General features: G+C 44.7%; 2 non-coding genes across 2 annotated transcripts; both read right to left on the bottom strand.

The window, feature by feature from the left end:
* Positions 1-1,371: 1,371 nt before the first annotated feature.
* Positions 1,372-1,445, bottom strand: n-TGacc1. The gene has a single exon. It is a non-coding gene; the product is annotated as a tRNA-Gly (tRNA).
* A 5,113-nt stretch (positions 1,446-6,558) lies between these two features.
* Positions 6,559-6,631, bottom strand: n-TVcac7. Its single transcript has one exon. It is a non-coding gene; the product is annotated as a tRNA-Val (tRNA).
* Positions 6,632-6,787: the final 156 nt, after the last annotated feature.

Raw genomic sequence — 6,787 nt, 5'->3', positions numbered from 1 at the left:
CTTATATTAGTTAACTGGGTGAGTGATGGGATCTTGAGGTCCCAAAGTTCCAGTGTGAGCTAAATAGGTCAGCTGGAGGGAGAGCTGTGAATATCCTGGCAGTCCAGAGCCCGGGATAAGGGGATGGAGAGACACACTTCTAATAAGCCCAAAAGAAAAAAAGAAAATGTAAGCAGAGGGACTCCTAGATAATTCTCAAAACGAATTTAGGATCTTTTCACTCTTTGCCACATCTTCTCTGGGTTTTTAAGCCTATTCTGGATCCTGGACTTAGTGATGTGTAGTTTCTGGGACAGAGCAGTGACTGAGCAATGAGCACTTTGTAGGTGTAGTTTGGAAGAAAGTGTGCTAATGCAGGTGGCCCGAGTAGTTTTGCCACTACTAGGCTGATTTGGACCATGCTGTGCCTGAACTTCGGACGTGTGGATCTTTAAGAAGGACGCCGCTGATTACTTCAGTGGATGTTTTGTGTGACTTTCAAGTGTGACAGTACTGCCGGGAGACAAATTGCCTAGCGCACGAGTTTGGTGTGTGAAGACATTGTGGGAGCAGGTTTCGCTGTGAGGTCCACACAACTGAGGCGATCCCCTGTCGAGGCGTCTAGATGGGGGATCAGACGTCACGACGACTGCGTAGTTGAGCCCTCCTCTCAACTCACCTGTCCCCCAACTGCAGGTAAGGATGACCAAAGACGGAGAGGCTGAAGTCAGGGTAGTTTTGGAACCTGTGAGTACAGCAGGAGATAGCAAAGGAGACACCACTGGGACAATGTGGACCAGAGGCGGGTGTGACCAAGCCGCCTCATCCTACCGCTGTCCCCTAGCCAGCAATCGCTACTTGTCCAACACTTCTCGTAATGGTGTCGCAGGACCCATCTTGTTCATTTCTCTATCGATTTCCTTGTTATTTTTTGTTTGTTTGTTTGTTTTTGTTTTTGTTTTTTCTTTCCTCCTTTCGAGCCGTGGCTGATTCAGGGCATTGCGATAAACCGGGAGGACACTGCATCCTTCTTGCTGGATGGAAAAGTTCCTGAGTGAGCTGCGATCCACTGTGTGTGTGTGGTTGGTTGTTATTACTGCGGTCACCTCTCCTGTGGGCATCTTCCGCAGCCTTGACTTCCAACACACATTTCCAAACAAACCGCTGCTCTGGTAACGCGCTTCCTTTTGTGGATGTACAGCCTACCTGTCGCGCTGGATCCGCTAGGACTCCAAGTTCTTTGAGTACAACAGAGTCTAAAGACAAAAAGACTACTTCTTGCATCCTGAGGCATAGGCAGGGGGTGTGGTGTCTCTGCCTCTCTGTCTCTTTCTCCAACAATCAATTAATGAAATTTAAAACATCCACTAGTCGTAGAAAGTTTTCACCTTTTGTTTCCGCCCGGTTTCGAACCGGGGACCTTTCGCTTTGGTAGGCGAACGCGCTAACCACTACACTACGGAAACCCATACCTACCTAGTCTCACTACTTGTTAAAAGAGAAATTGTGACACTTCTTGCTCCCTTTTTTTTCCCCCAGCATTTTCATTTTGAGATTCCCAGATCCTGTTCACTAAATGATATGGTATCACGAAGGCATGGAACTTCTTGAAATTCCGAGTGAAAGAATTTAAAATAGCAATGACGACGGTGGGTCTGGCAGCAGGCAAGGTAAATGTGACTTCAACTGATGACCGACTGACTGTATTTGTGCTTTTTTATTCCGAGGAAGAGAGCGGGAGGATTTAAATGTCCTCGTGATCCAGGCTCAATTGACAGTGACAATTCAGAGGGAGGAGTGAAAAAGGAGTCTAATGCCACAAGAAAAATCATTTTACATATGCTTTCAGAAATTATTGTATGAAAAATTAAGATAATTTTTCGACAAAAATCAAAAGTAGTAAGCATCAGCTTTCAAGCTAATCTTTATTGCAAAGCTGAAAGTGTTACCAAAATTTAAAAGTTCAACGAAGGACCTTTGAAATAAAGATGAATCTCATCAGCCTTAGCATTCAGTATAGAGTTGAGATGCAGGTTAGCATATGTTAAACGTTATATATGCGTTTTGCAAATGTGAGAGTCGTAATCATTGGCTAATACTGGTTAAAATCAGAATATGATTTTCTGACACTCAGACTGCATTCCTGAATACCCAGTCAGGATTTGGAAGGCAGGGTCTCTCGGTGGGTCTGTGACTCAGAGTCCTCTCTCCACCATCACAGGGAGCAGCTGGGCTAGCTTGAGTCTCCGGTTGAGGTCATCAGAGGTCTCCAGTGGACTGACTAATCCAGCGGTGCCTTGCCTTCCCTTACCAGACTGCTGGCAGGGTTTGCTTTCCCCACATCTCTCCCTCAGGACCCAGTTCATCCTCTTTTTCTCAAACTTTTGAGACACGTTCCTGGAGAGTCACATCTAGTCTCACCGCAATACCAATGGCCAGTCTCCCAAGATTCAGATTCATTTGTGTCTTGGGCACATCCTTTCAGGGCTATCACAGCCTTTCTGGTCATTCAAGATTGAGCTTCTTGATTTATGCCCAGTGTCAATCTCTAGAGCACTATGATTGTAGGGAGGGCAAGGAGGAAGAAGCTTGCCCCCCTCTATGCCTCTTTAATAGGAGAGACATGTATATTTTTTTCGTTTTTGGTTTTTTGAGACAAGGTTTCTCTGTGTAAGTCTGGCTGTCCTGGAACTCACTCTCTAAACCAGGCTGGCCTTGAACCCTCTCTGCCTCTGTCTCCCTAGTTCTGGGATGGTGGCATGTGCCTTTAAGAAAAGTCTAGTAATAATAATGATAATAATGATAATAATGATAATAATAATAATAATAATGGCCCTAAATCTGCAAAAGACTACGAAAGCAACTGTGCAAGAAGTTCAGAGTCTCTACAGTAATCTATCTCACTTTGACTCCTAGAATCGTCTTTACCATCGCTGCTGAACGGATCGGGAAGCTGAATTCTGTGTTCCTCATCAGCAACTTTAGAGAATCCAGGTGAATGGCTGGCTAAGGTTTTAAAACAAGTCATGATAATCACTATTAGTTTCAGTTGCCAATATGCAATGGTTTAGCTATGCCGTTGTTGGTGTCGGAAGATAATTTGGTTTGTGTTTTGTTTTTGTTTTTGTTTTTAATAAAAAAGGCATTTGTAGCTGGGCATGGTGGTGCACACCTGTAACCCTGGTTCTCAGAACATAGAGGCAGGCGGTCTGGAGTTCAAAAACATGGCACGTTTGAGGGCAGCCTGAACTACTTAGACTCTGCCTCAAAACACAAACCAGGGTTCCTGTCTTGTATGTTCCTGAGAGGAAAGATGTAAAGACGTATCTACAGTGTGCTGTCCTTTCTAGAACAGAGGGGTGATGGTGGAAAAGAATGCACGTTTATCTTCCGGTGCTTCAAAAGGAGTGTCTGAAGAATATACCAGAGAGAGATGAGATGTACGATCGCCGTACGGTGCTCGGGAACAGAATAGCATGAAAGGAACGAGGCTTGTTTAGGCCGTTTTCTGTAATGCACTGTTTTGGTTTTTTGTTTGTTTTGCTTTTTCGAGACAGGGTTTCTCTGTATAGCCCTGGCTGTCCTGGAACTCACTTTGTAGACCAGGCTGGCCTCGAACTCAGAAATCCGCCTGCCTCTGCCTCCCGTGTGCTGGCATTAAAGGCATGCGCCACCACGCCCGGCAATGCGCCGTTCTTTAGGACATATCCTCCCAAAACACCAAATAGCATGCTGGGGAAGCCAAAATCAAATATAAATAATACCGAACCCCATTACAAATGGACAGCACAAGCCGGGCAGTTTCAGGAACCCTTTCCCCAGCAACCATCACCTGCCTACGCACCCTCAGGCTGGAGCAGCCAGCAACCATCACCTGCCTACGCACCCTCAGGCTGGAGCATCTCAGCCCTTCTTTGAACAAGAGGGAATGTTAGGGCTTCCTGAGCCCTCCCTTAATGACGGAAGTGTTAACGGGCCCAATATCAGGCTACCCAGCATTCAAGAGGGCAATGGCCATATCATAGTATGCATACATACATAAATATACATACATATATACATACATACATACATACATACATACATGTGTGTGTTTTTCTTTTGTGGTGCTAGGGATTGAACTTGGGGTCTCATACATAGTGCCAAGCATTCTGCCAACATACCAACCTTTAAGTCATCTCTCACTAAATTGCCCAGGCAGGACTTAAAGTTGCCTATTTCCACCTCTGTCTCCCTAAGTCGCTCTGAGCTCCCATGGATAGCTAGGAAATTTGTAGTTGTTGGGGCAGGGTGGTGTACTCAAACACTTCTTCACAACCCAAAAGGAAAAACTGAAACCAAACCAAACCAAAACTGTTTTTAGGTGTGGTGTAGCTCAGCCCCTTAGCACACACCTTTAATCCCAAAAACAAAGGAGGAAGTTTTACTGGGAGAGTTTTACAGAGACAGGTTGAAGAGAGAACAAGCTAGACACAGGTAAAGACAGAATGAGCCAGAGGACGAGAAGGAGCCAGAAGGTTAGAAAAGATTGCTAGAGTTAGTTTAGGCCAAGCAGGGCAATTCAGAGGCCAAGAAAAAAGCCAGACTGACTCAGTCAGCTGTGAGAGGAGTTTGAACCAGAACAGCTGAGTTGAATCAGCCAGTCAGAGATGAGCAAGAACAAGAAAGGGTGATTTCCTGTCAGGCAAGTCTGACAATCAGCCAGTAAGCCTCAGAAACTGAAAACATTCCAGGCCTAGATTAGATTGTATGGAGGCTGGAAGCTTCCAGGACTAGGCCTAGCTTAGCAGGCAGAGGCAGCAAGCCTAGGAAACAATTATGACAGGAGAATAAATGTTATTTTTACAAGTCTGTCTTTGCTGAGATGTTGCCCTACACATTGCAATCTCCACTTTGCCACCGCACATAAGGAAATCTAGAAGTATTCTTTTGTTTTGAAAAGCTCTAACGTGAATATCTTCAACTCCAGGAAGTTCTCCATTAATGTCAAGTGAGATAAGCCCACAGTCTGTTCCTTAGTCTTGTAGATACGACCCCAGTTTTACTTATTGGTTGTCTAGGTCTTCCCTACAGACAAACCAGGCCACTACAAATCTGACAATGACATCAAGTTACTGATTACACGTACTAGACAAAGGATAACATCAACCTTCAAAAATGTGTCAAAGGTGCAGCTGGGTTCAGGAATGGATGTATTACCCAATAGGGTGACCATAACAAGAATTAGTCAGAACTTGTAAAACAGGCAGATTTCCTCACATGGTCCTAAGAACACACATTCCTGAAAGGTTGCTATGACTATGGTCTTACTTTGTGTATGGATAGAAATAAGCTGCTGTAAATGTAACTTGTATTCACCTGATGTCATTGTCATCTCCGAGGCTTACTGCCTCCTTCTGCTAACCTAGGCCTATTTCTGGAAGCTTCTAGCCTGTTTTCTAGGCCTAGAATGTTTTCAGCCTCTGAGACGTACTGCTGACTAAGCTCACCCTTCCCAGCTCTTTCTGATCTCAGGAGGGCTGGTTCAACTCAGCTGTTCTGGCCCAAACTCCTCTCCAAGCTGACCGATTCAATCTGACTTCTCTCAGCTTCTCCTGAATTGCTCTGCCTGGCCTCAAATTAACTCTAGCAATCTGTTCTAGTCTTCTGTCTCCTTCTCCTTCTCTGGTTCATTGTGTCTAGCATGTTCTCATGTCATTCTGTTTCTCGCCCCTCATGTAGCCTCTCTTCTCTCTTCTCATGAGTGCTGGGCAGACCCTGTTCTGTCAAATCTTTCTGATTCTTCACTTTATCTGTCACCCAATTAGACATCACTTTCAGACATGGCTGCTTCCTTCTACCCTCTAACTTTACCTCCCTCCGTTGTCTGGGATTAAAGATGTGTGCTAAGGGTGTGTCTATATTCCATCCAGAGGGATTAAAGGTGTATGTTGGGACTGAGCCACACCACAACTAGAAAAAGTTTTCTTTCTTTCTTTTTTCCTTCAGTAAACAACACAATCTCTGGATTCACAGTGTGAGCAGATATCCTGCAACACATAATTTAAAAAAGAAAAAAGAAAGAAATATGAGCTAGAGTTGAGGTTCTCATCACACGGAACAGCTTTCCTGACTAGAACTGCAAGTCCAAACCTAACTGATGGTTTGGAAGCTCACAGAGATAGGCCTTCAGGCTCTTGGGGTCCTAGGCTCATTAGCCATAGGCTGGCCACCAGCACAGCTAGTCCTGATATCTGGGCATATCTAATAGGTGGTGAACTGGCTAATGATGATCAGCCTCCTGGAATTTGCCAAATGGTACCCATTTCTTACTTATCTTCCAGCTTTCCAAATTAGTGGTCTTTGTCCATCTTTGTAATAGTGAAGACAGCATAGCACTCACTATCTTGCTTTGGTCACAAAAGTGCTTCAAATCGTTGTCCTTTCTAAAGGACGTTCATCCCATGTAGTTTTAAGAACCCATTGCTTGTGATTAAGAGCCTCGTGCTTTACCAGTTTTAATTATTACAGTATTATGAAAATGTCACTGACGTCCAAAAGTGCCCTTGTCTTGGAGAGGTAAAAACGCAGTCTAAAAGTTGTTTCCGCCCGGTTTCGAACCGGGGACCTTTCGCGTGTGAGGCGAACGTGATAACCACTACACTACGGAAACTACACATTCTAGGAGGCAACTGGGAAGTACTTAAAGCTACAACTGGACAGACTTACGTTCACTTCTTAAAACCAGACTTGCTCCATGGTTTGTTCAGTTGGAGGTGCTCTGAGTCACGGTACCCAACTAAATCTGGGCTGCGCTCAGAGGATATGG

Source organism: Mus musculus, chromosome 11, assembly GCF_000001635.26.
Source record: "Mus musculus strain C57BL/6J chromosome 11, GRCm38.p6 C57BL/6J".
In the NCBI taxonomy this organism is placed as follows: Eukaryota; Metazoa; Chordata; class Mammalia; order Rodentia; family Muridae; genus Mus; species Mus musculus.
The sequence above is the reverse complement of the archived record's forward strand: the minus strand, read 5'-3'. Positions and strand labels throughout refer to the sequence as shown.